Raw genomic sequence first — 19,439 nt, forward strand, 5'->3', positions numbered from 1 at the left:
CAGTCTGATGGAGGCTGTGGTAGTTGTGGTCTGTTAGTCCTTCGGACTAGTGTTTCCCTGGTATCTTTGGTTTTCTTCATCCTCCACTGCTCCTGAAGGGGTGAAACAAGTGGAGCATCTTAGATGGCTGCTCACAGGCTTTTAATACCCCAGACTCTACTCATCAAAGTAGGATGTAGAACATTTTCTTTATCAACTTCATAATGCCAGTTGAGCTAGATGTACCTCAAGACCATGGTCCTCACAGCCCCCAGCCCAGTAACTCTGTCCTTCAGGGAGTTTGGATGTGTCATGAAGCTTCTGTGACCTTACCTTGGACAAGCTGTGCTGGTTTCCCCACCATTATGTACTGTCTTACCCTTCATCAAAGTTAAAAAAAAAAAAAAAAAAATTTTTTTTTTTAAATCAAAGTTACCACTTAACTTATTGCTAGTGTTTTTCCCTTCCCTCACCCCTCCCCTCCCTCATAACCTTCAAAGATGGTTTCTTTCTGTGTTTAAACCTTGTCGTGGGTTTTTATAATAATGGTCTCATACAGTATTTGTCCTTTTGTGCTTGACTTTATATTTAAATTATTGATCCAACTTGAATTCATTTTAGTGGGCATGGCTCCCAGTTTACTTTTGTTCTCCAGATGGCTACTGGTTTGCCTGATCATTTATTTAGTAAATCAATTTCTCCCCCTTTGATTGGAAATGCTGCCTTTCTCCTATACTAAATTCCGTAGGCCATTGTGTCTACATCTTGAGTTTCCTGTTCTGTTGCTCTGCCTAGAGAGGAGCCCTGTGGTGCAGTGGTTAAAGCGCTCGGCTGCTGACCAGAAGGTTGGCGATTCAGACCCACTAGTTGCTCCTCAGGAGAAAGATGTGGTGTCCTGCTCCTGTAAAGATTACAGCCTTGGAAACCTTATGGGGCAGTTCTTCTCTGCTCTATAGGGTCGCTGTGAGTTGAAATCGATTCCACAGCAACAGATTTGGTTTTTGGTGGTTGATCTGCTTAGCTGTTCATATTTTGCTAGCAACACTATTTTGATTGTTCAGGGTTTTCTAATATTTTTGTATTAGGGAGGACTAGGTTTATTTTATTTTATTATTGTTGTTACAAACTTTTTTAATTGTGGGTAAAGTTGATATGAGGAGGCCTGGTGGTACAAACAGTTAAGCACTCAGCTGCTAACAGAAAGATCCGTGGTTCGAACCCACCCAGCGGCTCCACAGGAGAAAAGACCTGGCAATCTGCCCCCGTAAGGATTATAGCCTCGGAAACCCTATGGAGCAATTCTACTCTGTCGTATGGGGTCACTATGTGCCAGAATTGACTCAAGGTACCTAACAATAACAAAATAGTTAGCACAAAAAATTTGCCATTTTAACCATTTTTAAGTTTACAGTTCAGTGGCATAAGTTATATGCGCTATGTTGTGCGGCCATCACAGCTATCCACTTTCAAAAGCTTTTCATCACCTCAGGCAGAAATCGGGTCCCCCATAAGCAGTAAGTCCCCTTTCCCTCTCGCTCCCGCCCCTGGTAACCACCCATAAACTTTGTCTCCATGCATTTGCCTATTCTAGAAATTTCATATAAGTAGGATCATATAATATTTATCCTTTTGTGTCTGGCTTATTTCACTCAGCATAATGTTTTCAAGGTTTCAACGTTGTAAACTTTCTCATCAATCTCGCAGTGACATTTAAAAATGAATGATGCAAATTTTAAAGGAAACCAATCCATTTTCTGTATGACTCAAAAGAGTCACAGGGCATGGAAAAGTTGCTGCATTGGCAGATATTTCGTTATATACCATTTTACCACAATATAACAGAAGAAGAAGTAGTATACTGACTTAACCTGGTAAGGGTCGGGGTTTTCTCCCTCAGGGTTTGCTGTTTTTAAGAAATGTTTTTCCAGTGAGGGGTAAACAAAATGCCAAAACAAGGGTAAGAAGTACTTAACTATCCACTTTTGGGATCCAGATGGGCTTACAAATCAGAACATTCAACCTTGGAGGAGGAAAAAAAGCTATTAACTAGGTCAACAGTTGCAAAACAAAACTTAAGTTTGAGAGTTGTACCAGGAGGCTTCATTGTGGGTCTCTGAGCCTTTTGAAATGAAAGGCTGAGTCCATTCTCAGGTGATGAAAATGTACTATCAGTAGCCAACTGAGGAGACCCTGGGTGGTGTAAAGGGTTAGTTAATGTACTCGGCTGCTAACTGAAGGTTGAAGGTCCACCTAGAGGTGCCTCAGAAGGAAGCTGTGGTGATCTTCTTCCAAAAATTCAGCCACTGAAAACACTGTGGATCACAGTTCTGCTCTGACACACACGGGGTTGCCATGAGTCAGAGCTGACTGGACGGCAGTTGGTGAGTCAGCTGAAAGGCAGCAGCGTTGGTGGAAGAGCTTCCATTTGCCTGAGATGGGAAGAGAGACTGTGGTAAACCAAGGCCCATGCCACTCTGAACTGTGGCAACCATGGCGTCTCTCTTCCGTGTCACCATGGAATAGTCCCATAAAGCATGGAAAAACCTGGCGCCACGCCTGTGCGTGTCCATCTGAGGATGATGGTCGCCATATTGTGCCACCAAGATGGAGACGAGAACTTGTTGTTGAGGAGCTTCCTGAGCTGTGGCCCCCAAACAGCATGCCAGTGAGTGAGGCATTGTGAAAATGTTTTTTTCTCCTGATGGTAACTAGTTTAAAATTTTATTTGAATATTAGCACAAACGCAGATACATTACGGGGAGTAGGCTGTAAAAATTGGTAAGTCCTTGTGCACTTCAGCCAAGTGAAGTCACTCAGTCACACAAGGACAGATATCATATTCGTATGATCCCACCTCAGTGAAATACAGTGAAACCTGTGAGACCTGGAACTCGAAGGGACTGCCTTGTTTTTCCAGGTCTTGCAAGTTTTCCGCCTTTGACGGGGCGCTTACCACTTTTCTGTCACTCTCTATTAAGAATCCTACCTCATTAATGCCCAGCGAGTTTTTGCTTCTCTGACAGGTTTCCGCCTTACACAGGTTCTGGCTTTCGCAGGTGTTCTCTATCTAGATAGGCAAGTATACAGAGACTATAGCTTATTGGTGGTTACCCGGGGGAGGCAGGAGGGCGGAAGGGGGAGCCATTGTTTAGGGGACACTGAGCTGCTGTTAAGGGGGATGGAAAAATTTGGAAATGGACAGTGGTGATGGTTGTGAGACACGATGAACCCAATGCTGCCAAATTGTACACGTGACGGATGTTGAAATGGCAAATGTTTTGTTACATGTAGATTTACCACACACATACACACACACACACACACACACACAAAGGCATTAAAACAAAGTTCAGAGCTCAGGCTGGTGGGCAGCTCCCTCTTGAGAGGAGTCTGAAGGGGATTTTGGTGCCGTTTAAACATACAGTGTATACCTAAAAAACAAATTAGAAAGTGACCCAAGAGCATTTTTCTTTAGGAGCGCTGGGCCTAAAATTCACGATGGAAGTCTTCCCGGCAGTGCCTAGAGTGGGTGTGCAAGATTGTTGAGGGATTTACTTTAAAAGATGCTGCGGCCTCGTTTCCCTTCAAGTGAGAAGTTTCAGAATGGAAGCATTCACCTGAATGTGCAATTATTTTTAAGTGTTAGCTATACAGTTGATACTCGGAAGCTAAGCGTTCCTTGTTTGAAAGTCTTAAGTAAATGACTTGGCTTGAGCATGCATTTTGCTGGGTAAGCCTTATCCTGTGACCTGTTTTAATCTCTGGTCTTGGAACATCTTAGAAGTGGGTAAAGAACGCTGCCTGAATTCATTCTTAAGAAATGCGCTTCCAGGCTTTTGGAATGGGTCTGATATTTGCTTACCGACAGCAGCATCCCAGTCAACTGTGTTTCTCTTATCTCTCGGCTGGTAAGGCAAGCCTAGGCGTTGTGGGACAATAAACCTTGTGTACACAGCTGCGGAGGGAGGAGGTAGGTGGCTGTGATTGAGGCTGGAGACTCACCCGGGATAATGGGGCATCTGGCACAATGAGCTGCTGATCAGGACAGTTTGGGAATTAGATTTTGTCCTGCAGTGATGGAGAACCTTTGAAGGAAGGGGAAGGCACTTTTGCGTATTTGCATTGCTTTGAAGCTGGGTGCCATGGAGACTTATTGCCAGTCAGAGGCAGAGCTGGGTGTGTGAGCTGTTCTGTGCAAGAACAAAGGTTGCAGGAAAAAAGGAGATTGTCATTAATTTTGTCAGTAAAATTTGTTGAACCCCAAGGGCAACTTGGAGGAGTCAGAACTGGCTTTAGAATCTGTTACTAATCATGGTAAATTATGTGCATTAATCCTGAGTTTTTAAGAACACGAGCTTGGTTCAGAGTTTAGGTCTGCCTGCTGGGTTGTGACTTGGGGCACGTGGTTTAACCTTTTTAAGCCTGAGTTTCATCATCTGAAGAATGATATGAAGAGAGTTATGCCTTTGTCATTAGGTTCTCCTCTAGGGTCGCTATGAGTCGGAATTGACTTGACAGCAATGGGTTTAAGTACTTAAGAGGTAGAAGGGCTTATGCCCGTGCATGGCCCAAAATGGAAATGTTGCATGTGCGCACACACACACACAGATTATCTATGTATTATACCAAACCAAACCAGTTGGCAGTGAGTTGATTCCAACTCATGGTGACCCCATGTGTTGCAGAGTAGCTCTGTGCTTCATAGGGTTTTCAAGTCTGTGACCTGTTGAAAGCAGATCGCCAGGCCTTCCTTCTGAGGTGCCTCTGGGTGGGTTCGAACTGCCAACCTTTCGGCTAGTATTTGAGCACTTAACCATTTGGACCACCCAGGGACTCCCTTATGTATGTATACATAAAAGTCATATAAAACCCACACCGCTGAATCGATTCCCACTCATAGCAACCCCACAGGGATTCTAAGACTGTAAATTTCTGTGGAAGCAGACTGCCACATCTTTCTTCCTGCGGAGCCACTGGTGGTTTTGAACCACTGACCTTTTGGTTACCAGTCGATTGCTTTAACCACTGCACCACCGGGGCTCCTTATATAGTACATATCCCCACCAAAACCACCTTTGAGATCATTCAGTCCTGAATTATTTGAATCCCAGAGAGTTTTTACGGGCTCACATCTGCTGCCTGAACCAGCTGGTGGGAAGCAAGTGCGCTCAGTGAGAAGTCAGTGGTTGGAGAGACTGGTTCTCGGGGCCTCCTCCATGCAGACTGGGCGGCATTCGGGGTTTCTGATAGGATAGGATGGGTGAGGCCGATGAAGAGGTCGGAGCTTTGAGCAGCTGCTGTGGCTTCATGTCGTTCTCTTCAAGCAGTAGGCTGGAACTTGCTTTCAGGAGCTGAGTTCATTATCTGCTTGTCCCCAGGCCGTGCCTCCCTGTCCCATGTGGATAAAAAGTAAATCAGAATCACATGGCACTCACACCATTCTTAGGAGCACCTAAGGATTCCTTGGTGGACACTCCCAGATTCCACAGGTTTGGGTACAGATGAGGAGAAAAGGAGCCCTGGTGGTGCAGAGGTTTATCACTCGGCTGCTAACTGAAAGGTTAGCGGTTCAAACCCACCAGCCGCTCCACAGAAGAAAGATGTGGCAGTCTGCTTCTGTAAAGATGACAGCCTTGGAAACCCATTGGGGCAGCTCTACTCTGTTCTGTAGGGTCACTGTGAGTCGAAATCACTCAGCGGCACCCAACAGCAACAACAATAAAGGGGAGAAGGCCCCTTCTACCCCTCGGCTTTTCTTTCAAGGGCTCAGCCGAGGTTTGCAGCGTATGGAGTAGGGAACCAGGGCGTGCAGAGATAAGATCAGTCTGTTGCCTTAGGCACCCAAGCCATCATCTGCTTTGAGAACCGCCTCTCTTGGCATCTGGGAAAGGACGTTGAGGAATGGTTAGTGCGAGTGTGAAGAATGGGCCTTTAGATTTACCCGAATGGCGGAAATTCAGAAAATGTAATGTATGCTCTTTCAGCTTGTGAATCCAAAACAATGGGATTGTTGGGAGAACTTAGGAAACTTGTTTGTTTTTTGTTTGTTTGAAAGCTTTTTGTCCTCAGAGGGGAGGGTACCTGTGCTTTGGTCACAAAAACGTGCTTTAATCACTTTACTGGGACAGCTGTGGATTTTACTATCAACAGAACGGACTGTAGGATGTGCTGTCTTCTAAGAAGACACTGGGGGATTTTCTGGACAGAAAGGGGAAAAGAAAACTGTCTGCTCTTCAGCAGAAAACGCTGACTGTGTTGGCATCTGTCTGTGCCTGGTCAGCTGCAGGGGAGAGTGAGTCAGTTTGATTCTTTGCCCCTTGGTTTTATCTTAATCATTCCTAGGGTGATTTTTTTGCCTCTTAGTTATGCAGTAGCCTGCTGGCTGGCACTTAACTATTGACTGTTTATGCTGGGGCATTAACTGTGGTAATTTAGAGTCAAGGCTAACCGTGTAAGGAGACAGATTGTTGTTGGGTGTGGTCAAGTCAATTCTGACTCCTGGCGACCCCCTATGACAGAGTAGAGCTGCCCCATAGGATTTTCCAGGTTTTTTTTTTTTTTTTTAATCTTTATGGGAACAAATTGCTGGGTCTTTCTCCCGAGGAGCTGCTGGGTGGGTTTGAACTGCCAGCCTTTCGATGGGCAGCCAGGATATTCAAATGCTTTTCATGCCGTTTTTCTTCCGCTGATGTCTTCTCCCGGAAACTTATGAAAACACCAAAGACGAAAAATGGTTACACATTGAAAAAAAGAAACAACCGTCATTCTTCCTAAGTAGAAAATTCTATGAGTTTCTGTGCAGTTTTTGCTTGGCCTTGCCCATTTAGGAACAATCGTGGCCTCTTTATTTCAGTTGTGTGTTAAAATTCCATGGATGGAGGTGGGTGGAGGCGGGGGAGAGGGAAGGCAGAGGTAGGAAGCCAGGCCAGAGAGTGAAAAATGATGGCTTTCTTTGAGGGTGTCCCCTTTACCCCCTCCCCACCCCCCCACCCCCGCTGGCTCCACAGCTGTGGGACTGGGCCACATCACTTCCTGTCCAAGTTGGCACTGATGTTTGTACAGCAACCCTGCCTGGTGTTCTCAAACTGCAGTGGGCAGGTTTCCAACATCAAGTCACCCAGAGAAAGCACCACCTTCTCCTTGTTCTATTTCTCTGCCGCCCTGGACAGCTACCCCAGTCCTCTCATTCTGGAAGAGCCCCGTTGAGTAGCCAGATCTTGCCCTTGACTTATGGAGTCCTGACTTCTAAACATCCCCCCGCCTCATTTGCTGTAGTCCCTAAGTCTTCCCCAGGGGAAGACTGGTCACGTGATTTCCTGTCCAATCATTTCCCCGTCTAGACAGGGTTAGAAAAGTAGCTCACAGTTTGGAGTGCCTACTGTGTACTGGGAAGCACTGATGGTTCAGGGGTAGAATTCTCACCTTCCATGAGGGAGATCTGGGTTCAGTTCCTAGTCAAGGCCTCTTATGCCCAGCCACCACCCATCTGTCAGTGGAGGCTTGTGTGTTGCTGTGATGCTGAACAATGGAGCTTTCAGACTAAAACAGACTAGGAAGAAAGGCCTGGTGATCTCCTTCCAAAAATCAGGGAATAAAAACCCTATCCATCACAGCAGTCCAGTGCTGCAACCAATCATGGGGATGGCGCAGGACTGGGCATTGTTCCCTGCCGTTGTGCTCGAGGTCACCATGAGTCAGGTGCCAACTTGCCGGTAGCTGTCAACAACACTGTATTGGACGCTGTCCTGAGAGTTTTTCATGCGTGATCTCATTTAATCCCCATAATGGTTTTATGAGATGGGACACAGTTTAATCAGAACACTGTTGTGAGGTGCAGCAGGTTATACAGTAGAGGTGCCGGGTAGCAGAATTGCCCCCTCTCCGGGTTTATCAGACCCCACTGGGTCTTCGCCTTCTCCTTGTACACTAGGCAGCATCTGGGCTGTAGGACCTTGGTATCTAAGATTTCCTCTCTTCTCCACAAATGTAGGTGTTCTCTAAGGAGGTTTATGTGTTCTCTACTGTGCTCCTCGCTTCCTTCTGAGTCCTCATCAGCAGAGTCTTTTTTTTTTTTTTAATAATTTTATTGTTTGTTGTTGTTGAGACTACACGGCAGGACATACACCAGTTCAACAATTTCCACATGTGCACTTCAGTGACATTGATTACATTCGTCAAGTAGTAGAACCATTCTCATCTTCTTTTTCCAAATTGTTCCTCTGGCATTAACATAAACTCACTGGCCCCTAAGCTTCCTGACTTTTCCTTCGAATTGCTGTTGTCCATTTGATCCCATATAGATAGTTCTTTAAAAGAGCACTGTGCTCAAGGCAGACATTCTTTACTGATTAAGCTAAACTGTCGTTGGGCTTAGAGAAGACTTCAGGGGATATTTTTGGTTTCAGGTTTAAAGGTTATCTCAGGCCAATAGTTTTGGGAGTTCATCCAGCCTCGGTGGCTCCAGACATTCTGGATTACATGAGAATTTGAAATTCTGTTCCTCATATTTCCGCTGTTTGATCAGTATTCTTTTGTAGAATTTTTGCTCAAATTTAATGTCCATATTTCTATTAACAATCTGTTCAAGGCGATCTAGGCTTTTTCTGTCATGCTTTGCAAAATTCTTCCAGGCTGTACCCCCTAGCCAATTCCAAAGTCACTTCTACGTTTTTCAGTATTTGTTAGAGTAGCACCTCACTTCCAGGCACCAAAGTCCGTTTTAGTTTTCTAATGCTGCTGAAACAAAGACCACGAAGTTAAAGCAACACAGTCATTATGTTATAGTTTTATAGGTCAGAAGTTCAACACGGGTCCTACGGGACAGAAATCAAGGTGTGTGCAGGGCTGTGTTCCTTCTGGAGGCTCCAGGAGTGAATATGTTTCCTTGCTGCTCCTAGCTTCTAGAGGCTGCCCGCATTCCTTGGCTTGTGGCCCCTTCCTCCATCTTCAGAGTCAGCAACAGGGAGCCAGGTTCTTCTCACTCTTTGAATTTCTCCTTCCTCTTCTGTCGCCCCAACTGTCTTTCTGTCTCTCTCTGATGGTAAAAAAAAAAAAAAAAAAAAAAAATTTTTTTTTTTTTGCCAGGGAAAATTCTTTGTTTTGGGGAAATTCAATTCAGGAAAATATCCCCATCGCAAGGTTCTTAACTTTAATCACATCTGCAAAGTCCCTGTTGCCACGTAAGTTACATGTTCACAGGTTTAAAAATTAGGGGTTGGACATCATTAAAAAAAAAAAACCACTCAAACCAGTTCCTATTGAGTTGGTGTTGACTCGGGGCGACCCCATGTGTGCTCCACAGGGTTTTCAACAGCTGATTTCTTGGAAGTTGATCACCAGGCCTTTCTTCCAAGGTACCTGTGGGTGAACTTGAATCGCCAACCTTTCAGTTAGCATCCGAGTGCTTGACCATGTTTACCTTGGGTGGGGGAGGGGCATTATTCTACCTACCAAACAAGGCAAAGTATAAATACATAATAAAATTCACTCTTTGGTCCTAATTTGCAACCCAGCATCCCCATATGCCTAGCATGTGATTTCTGATGCAACAAGCATTTTATTCAGGGCACATCAGTCCTGCATGGCTGGCAGCATCACCTTGCAGAACAGGTGTGAAATGAGAGACCCGTTGCAAACCTTGAACCTTCCTTCTTCCCTCTTTCAGTGAAATCAAGGGATGTAGAGAGGAAGGAGGCCACGTGGGTTGTAGTTGTCTTCCTTATTGTGAAACTAAGAAATAAACAACCATAAGAAGCTTTCCATAGTGAAATACTAGTGTTGGCATATGAAATTGGGCCATTTCCTAAAAGGCTCTTTCTCCCTTAGAGACAAAGCTGAGCCGCATTGCAGTTTGGACTTTCTTTCTCTTGTGGGAAAATTGGAACCCTACGTGGCATTTGGTGTGGCACTGACCTGGGTCCCCTTGGAGGGACAGGAATCCCCCTCTCAGTGCGCTGCCTGGAATGTGGTGCTGGTTGCGCTCCAACAGCTGGTTAGCACGGAGGGCCCTCGCAAGTTAAATCCTGTCTGAGGAAACAGTTTGCTGGGAGATCAAAGCAAGCATGGGGCCAATTAATTTTTCAACAAACCACAGGTTCAGGAGAATGTAAATGTTGTCTCCTAAGTGCATCGAATGTCTTTGATAAATGAGTGATTTTTTTTTTTTTGCGCTTCTTTTAAGATGAAAATTCTGCGTTTGATTCATGTCGTTATGTTGAAAAAGAACTCTGAGAATCTGTGCCTAAGATGGGGCCCTGAGATAGCCAGTTATTGATAAGTATTTCAGCTCCATCTCATTTACAGCAGTGGTTCACAGTGGCTTTGAGGAGGACTTTGCACCCAGGGGACATTTGACAATATTTAGAGTTTTTTTTTTTTTTGGACTTCTTTTTTTATTGTTGTAAATATATGTATGACACATTTGCCAATTTATCATTTTTCACCTGTACAGTTTTGTGATAGCAATGACACTAATCATGTTGTATAACCCTCAGTAATAATCCTTGCCAACTTTTCCACGACCATAAACAGTAACTCCACGCTTCCTGATCAACGCCTCTGGAGGCCACCGGTAAACTTTGGTCTGTTCCAGGTATTTCGCATGAATGAGATCACGCACTATCTGTCCTTTTAGGTCTGATATTTCACTTGGCATCATGTTTTCAAGGCTCATCAATGTCGTAGCATGTATCAAGACTTCATCTCTCTTCATGGCTGAGTCATAATCCATTGTGTGGCTAGACCAGAGTTTGTTTATCCCTGCGTCTGTGGATGGACGTTTTGGTTGGTTGTCTGGAGACATTTCTTTTTTTTTTTATTTGTAACTTTTAAAATTATTTGTTTTTGTTGTTGAAAGTATACACAGGAGAGCATACACCAACAATTTCTGTGTGTACACGTCAATGAGTGATTACCTCCTTCAAGTTGTGCGACCATTCTTACCTTTTCTGAATTGTTCCTCCCCCATTTGGGGACATTTTTCATTTGTCATGACTTAGGGGAAGGGATACTGTTTGCCATCTAGGAGCCCTGGTTGCACAGTGATTAAAGTGCTTGACTGCTAACTGAACCCACCAGTCACTCTGTGAGAGAAAGATATGCCACCCTGCTTCCATAAAGATTACAGCCTTGGAAACCCTATGGGGCAGTTCTACTCTGTCCTATAGGGTTTCTGTGAGTTGGAGTCAACTCAGTGGCAATGGGTTTTGTCCTTTCTATAAAGGAGCCCTGGTAGTACAATGGTTAAGTGCTCAGCTGCTAGCCGGCAGGTCAGTGAATCCAGCCGCTCCAAGGGAGAAAGATGTGGCAGTCTGCTTCCATAAAGATTACAGGGTTTAGTTTTTTGGTTTTGGGGTAGAGACCAGGGATGCTGTTCAACATTGTACAATGCCCAGGACAGCCCCCCAGCCGAGAATGATCCAGCCCCGGTGTCAGCAGTACTGCTATTGAGAAACCCTGATTTAGAGGGACCGTTTTCTATTTTTCAATTATTTGGACACAGCCTTGGCATAGTGGTTAAGAGCTTGGCTGCTAACCAGCAGGTCGGCAGTCTGAATCCACCAGCTGCTCCTTGGAAACCCTATGGGGCAGTTCTACTCACCATGAGTCGGAATCAACTTGACAGCAGTGGGTTTGGTTTGGAGGTAGCCTCACACTCCATCTGGATGTAATTCGTTGAGGAGTGGGCCCATTCCTTTTACTTTTTCTCGCTCAACCTGGCCACTTGCCTAGAGGAGGTGCAAACCTTCATCTGTTAATTTGATTTCTCCCCACTTTTACATGAAAAGAGCCCTGGTGGTGCAGTGGTTACTGCTTACCCACTATGCCACCAGGGCTCCTTAAGACCAAGGACAGTAACTATTAAAATATTGATTTAACTTACTTTCAATATGACTCATGGCGACCCCAAGTACAACAGTACAAAACATTGCCCAGTCCAGCACTATCTTCACGATCGTTGGTATGCCCGAGTCCATTGTTGTGGCCACTGTGAATTTTGAGTGCCTTCCAACCTAGGGGCTCATCTTTCAGCACTGTATTGGACAATATTGTGTTGTAATCCGTAGGGTTTTCATTGGCTAATTTTTAGAAGTAGATTGCTAAGCGTGTCATCCCATCTGGAAGCTCTACTGAAAACTGTCTACCACTGACCCTGCTGGTATTTGAAATATCTGTGTTGTAGCTTCCAGCATCACAGCAGCATGCAAGCCACCCCGGTGCGACACACTGACAGATGGGTGGTGGAAAATGGACTAAATGTCGTCTTGTCCCAGAGGCGTGGCAGTTGAACAGGAGACCTTGTGCAAAGTCCAGGGGGTCTAGGACCTCAGTCTTTGTACGGACTTGCATAAGGAGAGACAGACATCTTAGCATTCTGAGATTCTTCTCAGCTCTCCCAGAAGGAGAAGGAAAGCAAAAGAATTTATGGCTTTTCAGTGAGGGTTACTCCAGGGTTGATAAAACAATCCGAAGTACCTAAGAGGCACCCGTTGCCTGAGGCCAGCACTATTTTTAAAACTAAATTGACAGCAGCTAGTTCAAGTTGGAACATTCCTGACTTAATTATAGATACTTCAAAGGTGCCTTCAAACAGGTGGGTTCCAGCAAATCAGTGCTGCTTGGCAGAAAGGACTCCTTGCTTAGTTATCTGAGAGTTAGTTTAGAACTTAGGTTTAGGGGTCAGACTGGGGTGTGAGTTCTATCTTTGACTGGATTGGAGCCTCCATTTTCTCATTTTGTAAAATGGACCTAATAAAACTGTCTTCCGTGGATGGTTCTAAAACTCGAATGAGGCCATATTTGAGAGGTATCTCGCACAGTAAACAATACAAAACCATTTGCTGTCGCGCTGGTTCTGACTCATGGCAACCCGATGTGCATCAGAGTAGAACCGTGCCCCGTAGGGGTCTTAATGGCTGATTTTTTGGATGTAGATCACCAGGCCCTTCTTCCAAGATGCCTCTGGATAGACTCAAACTTTCAACCTTTCGGTTAGCTGCCAAGTGCGTTAGCTGCTTGTACCACCCAGGGACTCCCAGTAAGCACTTGATAAAACTTCCCTAAAACAGTTATTGCTTGAAATTTGCCAAGTTTTTTTTTTTTTTTTGGGTCCTGTACAAAGAGCAACTAGAAGTAACAAGAAGTTAACCTTTCACCCAACCCATTTATTAGTATTTCTATCCAAGTCTCTATTTTGAGAAAATTGGTGTTGAAAAACCTGGGGCCTTGGACACCCGCTTGTCCTTTCGTGGAGCATCGGCCCTGATCTCTGTGACCTGTAGTTCTCACGGCACCGTAGAATGACTGTTGCATTGTTGTGCTGTCAGGGCTTCCAGAAACACACAGAGGACTACTTACAAAGTTTACACTTAAAGAAAAAAAGATAAATTCAACTGATTAAAGAAAGTAATTGTTGCAAAATTGGGCATTTCTCTAGTTAATTTCTATGCCTGTCAGTTCTATGGAAACCCTGGTGGCATAGTGGTTAAGTGCTATGGCTGCTAACCAAAGGGTTGGCAATTCGAATCCACCAGGCGCTCCTTGGAAAGTCTATGGAGCAGTTCTACCCTGTCCTATAGCGTCGCTATGAGTCGGAATCGACTCGACGGCACTGGGTTGGGTCAGTTCTGTGCCTTCAAGAGCTGAGTCCAAATCCAGGGAGGCTGGGGATTGTCCCCCCTTAATCCCTAGTATTCTCATATTTTGCATCTTCAAAGTCCTGCGGAGCAGTTCTGCCCTGTAACCCGTAGGGCCTCTGTGAGTCGGAACCGACTGGACAGCAACAGGTCTTTCTTCATTTGTTTTTTTTTTTAAATCGACCTTCTCAGGCTGCCTTTATTAATCTGCATTTGCAGGCATATTGCTTAGTAAGTATAACATGTTATATCATTTCTTCACCTTGGCAAATTTCTTGAGGACTAGTGCTGTGTCAAGGAGCCCTGGTGGCACAGTGGTTAAGTGCATGGCTGCTGCTACCTGAAAAGTTGGCAGCTCAAACTCACCCAGCAAGCAGCTCCTTGGGAGAGAGAGCAGAGCTGGCCATCTGCTCCCATAAAGAAGACAGCCTATGGGGGCAGTTCTGCTTTGTCACAGGGGGTTGCTGTGAGTCGAATCGACCAATGAAACCCAACAACAACATCAGTTGTATGTCGTATATTTATTTGGTATCAGTATAGCAATGTTTTTTCGTTTTGGTTTGTTTTTATAGCACCTGGTGCCATGACGGCTTTCTGTGGTGCTGGTGATAAGGAGCCATAAAAAATCAGAGATTTGCAATTAGCAGAAGGACCAGCCTACACCATGTGGAGGAATAAATAAGGCGGAAGCTGGTGGGTGGGTTGTGGGAAGAGGAGGCGTGGGCGTTTAGTTGGGGATCAGGCAGCTAAGGTGGGCAGAGTGAGAGCTCTGATAGCAGAGGTACCCACTGTGTGGGCGTGTTAGTGGGGAGGTGGGGGTCAGAGAAGTTTAAGTTGAAACCTGTTGCGCGAGGCGAAATTAGCCAGGTGAAGTGGTAGATCTGGGGGGAGAATGTTCCAGACAGAAGAGGAAGAACACACTGTGTTCAGAGCCAAAGAGAGTTTAGTTTGCCATTTCAAATTGGAAGTAGGATTGGGGAGGTGTGTGGGTAGGCTTTGAAGGCTCTGGAAACAGTTAAGAAGCTTAAACTATCTCAGGGGCAGTGGGAGAGCATTGAAGAGGCTTGAGCCAGGTAGTGACATGATTAGATGTTGTTGTAGCTGGGTGCCATCGAGTCGATTCTGACTCACAGAGACCCCATGTGACAGAGTAGAACTGCCCCATAGGGTTTCCTAGGCTGTAATATTTATGGGAGCAGATCACCAAGTCTTTCTCCCACAGAGCCACTTGTTGTTAGGTTGGGCATTATTGAGTCGGTTCCAACTCATAGTGACCCATGTACAACAGAACGAACACTGCCCGGTCCTGCGCCATCCTCACAATCGTTGTTGTGCTTGAGCCCATTGTTCCAGCTACTGTGTCAGTCGATCTCTTTGAGGGTCTTCCTCTCTTCTGCTGACCCGGAGCCTCTGGGTGGGTTCAAACCGTCAAGCTTTCACTTCACAGTTGAGCGCTTAACCTCTGGCCTGGGTAGAGAGAGGCTGGCTGGAGAGCCATGAGGAGGAGCCCGAGTAATACCCAGGTGAGAGAGACGGTAGTCGGGACCAGTGGCCGTGGGAGGTCTGGAGTAGAGACCAGGAGCTGGGGGTAGGCTGGATGGAGAGGGAGAATCCAGTCTTGTGCCCAGGCTTCTGCGTGGACCCTGCTGCTGTTCTGTGAGAGGAAGGCCAGGAGTTGGAGCAGGTTTCTGGGGAAGACACCAATCTCAGCTTGGACAGGTTGAGTTCAAGGTATCTGCAGACCATTCAAAGGGAAAGAACAGTTGGAAACCTGCCTTTAAAGCTCAGGACGGAGACCAGTTCTTTGAATCCCCACCATGTAGCTGTGAGGTGGTAAGATCACCAAGTTAAAGGTAGGGGTGGAATGAGGGAGGGGAAGAGGGATAAGGGCCAGGGAGAAGCCAGACTGCCTGCAAAGGAGCTGGAGGAGGAGGAGCCGCCAGGGAGGTGGAGGGAAACTCACGGGAGTGAGCATCCAGGTGGGATTAGTAGCAGCGTCAGACCCTGCGGGGCAATGAGAATCGGGCTGTGTCTGGTGAATTTAGCAACAAGAAGTGCTTCGGGGGCTTGCTGGCAGCTGGACCCGGAGTAGGGGGGCAGGGGATGAGAAGTGAGAGGGACATGAGGAAAAAGAGACATCGTATGTGGACGATGCAGGCTTCTGCTGGCCTGTGCAGGCTTCGAAGGCATCAGACAACGGTGGACACAGCCACTGGCCATATGGCTTGGTGAGTGGACCATGAGTGGGACTTCGTTTCCATATGCATTTAAATTATGGTGTGGGTGAAGAATATTGAATACAACACCATGGACTGCCAGGACAACAAACCTGTCTGGGAAGAAGTGTAGCCAGAATGCCCCTTAGAAGCGAGGATGGCTAGACTTCGTCTCACTTACTTTGGACACATTATCAGGAGGGACCAGTCCCTGAAGAAAGACATTATGCTTGACAAGGTAGAGGGTCACCAAAAAGAGGAAGACCCTCAGCGAGATGGATCGATACAGTTGCTGCAACTAGGGGCTGATGACCCAGTAAGCAAGGTAAGCACACACTTACTTGTGCTTCCTTACTAATTTGTATTGAATGATTGCACGTGGGTATTACCACATCAAACCTTGTTCTCTGGGTAATCTGTCCCTGTCAGGGATTGTAAATTTGAAAAGAGGCTTTAATTCTGTAGAAAGGTTCTGTGGTGTTGGGAGAGAGACAGATGCCAGCCATACCTAGAAGCAGAGTCTTTGATGTGATGGAAAAAATGTGGAATTGTTCACTACAGATGATCTGATAAGCAAGGTGTTATGGATTGAATTATGTCCCCTCAAAATGTGTGTCAAGTTGGCTAGACCAAAAAAAAAAAAAAATTCCCAATATTGTGTGATTGTCCACCATTTTGTCATCTGATGTGCTTATCCTGTGTCATAAGTCCTACCTCTGTGATGTTAACGAGGCAGGATTAAAGGCAGTTGTGTTAATGAGGCAGGACTCAATCTACAGGATTAGATTGTATCTGAGTCAGTCTCTTTGAGATACAAAAGAGAGAATTAAGCAGAGAGATGGGGACCTCATACCACCAAGAAACAACAGCCAGGAGAATAGCATGTCCTTTGGACTTGGGGTCCCTGTGCTGCGAAGCTCCTCAACCAGTGAAGATTGATGACAAGGACCCTCCCCGAGAGGTGACAGAAAAAACCTTGCCCTGGAGCTGGCACCCTGAATTCGGACTTCTAGCCTCCTAGACTGAAAGAATAAGTTTCTCTTTGTTAAAGCTGTCAGTTTGTGGTATTTCTGTTATAGCAGCACTAGATGACTAAAACACAAGGTAAGCACTGTGCTTATCTTGCCTGTTGGATAATCCGCTCTGGCTGCAACAGTGGGTTCAAACATAGCAGTGATTGTGAGAATGGCACAGGGCTGGACAGTGTTTCATTCTGTTGTACATAGGGTTGCTTTGAGTTGAAACCCACTGACGGCACCTCACGACAAGGACAACAACATCCCGCTTTAGCTGGTGCCCTTGGTGTAGTATGCCTGCTGCGCCCGCATGCACAACAGGAAACCACCCCATGCTGGCGGCTAGGGTAGGCCAGAGGTTCACAGCCAGGGGCAGTTTTGCCCCCCAGGGTACATCTGGCAATGTCTGAAGATATTTTTGGTTGTGACAGTTGGCCTAGGAGGGAAGGCACCACTGTCTTCTAGTGGATGGAGGCCAGGGATGCTTCCAAAAACAGTTGCCATCAAGTTGATTCTGACTCAAGGCGACCCCATGTGTGTCAGGGTAGAACTGTGCTTCTTAGGGTTTTCAGTAGCGGAGTTTTCAAAAGTAGATTGCCAGACCTTTCTTCAAAGGCATTTCTAGGTGGGCTTGAACTTCCAACCTTTTGGTTAGCAGCTGAACACGGTTTGCACCACCCAGGGGCCCCAGGGTTGCTTGCCCAGCCCCAGATGTCTGTGGTGCCAAGGCTGAGAACCTGCTGAGGGTGAATCTTTCACCATCTTTGGCTGAGAAGTGGAGGGTCGGGAGGGCGGTGGCGAAGGTGGACCTGAGAACAGTGTGTTACAGACATTGCTGCAGTTCTCATCAGATGGTAGTTTTCTTACTGCCTCCCCCACGTGACTCCTGTTCATTGGGCTGTGGCTTTTCAACCAGCTGCTCCTCTGGCCTGGCCCTTTGCACTGTTTGTCTCCTCCTGGAGATGAGTACAGTAAGGCAAGAAAATCTTGCTCCTCATTTCCGCTGCTGGATTTGTTGGAAGACTTCTGTATTTGAATAGCATTCTTCAGGAAATTTTCCTTTGGCCCTCAGGCTGCCCTTGCTTTGGATAAGCCAAAATACCCATAGTTCAGCGTCGGACTGATAAGACTTTAAAGCAGGCTCAGCCGGCTTCTTGACTGTCAGGCTTGGAAAAAAGGCAGGAGGTATTCCTTGTCTTTGGAAGCAAGCCTCGCTCCTGGCTTTGGGGAGAATAGGGTTCAAGTGGTTCTCACCAGATAGGGTTGCAACGCCTCTCCCCGCATTTGGGGAACAAATGAAGTCATTATCTCAACAATGTCAAAACTGTGTTCCCAGATCAGTGGTGGTTTGAAACATTCGGGGCCAGTGTGGGGGAGAAGAATTCATTAGCAGCTCCTTCTGTGGGTGTCCTTTTTCAGCCTTCTCAGATTGCCTCATGAGAGCCCGTCAGACATGTTGGCTGGCCCTGGGATCATCGGGGTTTCAGACAGCACAGAGGGCTGCTGACTAACTTTTGTGTACCCCTCTCCCGTGGGGCTGACGGTGTCCTGGGTCCGATGAACAAGAAAATTGACTGCGAGGTGTCACTGATGGGGAGGCACTTGAGTTCACAGGACTGTCTTAGAAATTTCTGGGTGAGTTTGAAGAGCTAAGTTGCCTTTTCTGTTTTCTGGAATATTTTGCTCAGCCACTGTGGGTGAATCTAAAGCCCCTAAAATTTGGATGAAAACATGTTTTAATATTAAGTTTTGGCAAAGAGCGTTGGCAAGACGGTGAGAATATGTGGGTTGAGAACAGGAAATGCCTTACTTTAAAAATGGTGGTAGCCAAGATGGAGTAAAATGAGTTGCTGGCCCACTGTGTTGAAGGTGGGAAATGACTTGGTTAGGGGCAAGGTACATCTGAATTAGTGATTGTACATACAGGCATATTTTAGGCCCCTTTCTATGAAATGGTCTTTCATGTAGTTTAAAAGACAAGGCTGATATTAAGAATTCTCCTTGAGCATGGTACTTGAAAATGGTGAAGCATAGTTTCATGTGTCTGTGTGCATAGCTGAACTCAGAGCACAGCCCCACAAAATGTAACATACAAGGTGCTTTTAAATTTCTGGAGGGGAATGGGAAGTTTTTGGGCTAAAGAATGTTGATGCGAAGTCTTATTTCCAGTGTGGTGGAGTCTTAGATCATAGCGATAAAGAAGACGTTGAGGTCATCCTGCATTTCTTGTTTTTCCCGAGTCAGGACTGAGGGAAATGTTGGTAAACATCTATCCTGTTTTTCAAGTTCACCATGCAGTGAAATTCATAATGATCTTTAAGAGCCCTGGTGGCACAGTGGTTAAAGCATTCAACTGCTAACAGAAAGGTTGGTGGTTCGAACCCACCAGCTGCTCTGTGAGAAAGATGTGGCATTCTGCTTCCATAATTACAGATTACAGTCTTGGAAACCCTATGGGGCATTTCTACTCTGTCCTGTAGGGTCACTAGGAGTTGGAATTAACTCAGTGGCACTGGGTTTTGGTTACTCTGATGGCATAGTGGTTAAGAGCTACAGCTGCTAACCAAAAGGTTGGCAGTTCGAATCCACCAGGC

The 19,439-nt window shown here is 45.9% G+C and overlaps 1 protein-coding gene across 3 annotated transcripts in view; it reads left to right on the forward strand.

The window, feature by feature from the left end:
- KANK1 (KN motif and ankyrin repeat domains 1) overlaps positions 1-19,439 on the forward strand; it is a 241,652-nt gene that overhangs the window by 30,222 nt on the left and 191,991 nt on the right. Inside the window, exon 1 of one of the 3 annotated variants that reach the window (XM_064290568.1) lies at positions 1,833-2,644. The exons of the other annotated variants lie outside the window; for them this stretch is intronic. The gene's annotated coding sequence lies outside the window, so the exon portion shown is untranslated. Of the gene's footprint in view, positions 1-1,832; positions 2,645-19,439 lie in introns of those variants that run through there. 3 annotated transcript variants of the gene reach the window in all.

This window comes from Loxodonta africana, chromosome 9, assembly GCF_030014295.1.
Source record: "Loxodonta africana isolate mLoxAfr1 chromosome 9, mLoxAfr1.hap2, whole genome shotgun sequence".
NCBI lineage: Eukaryota > Metazoa > Chordata > Mammalia > Proboscidea > Elephantidae > Loxodonta > Loxodonta africana.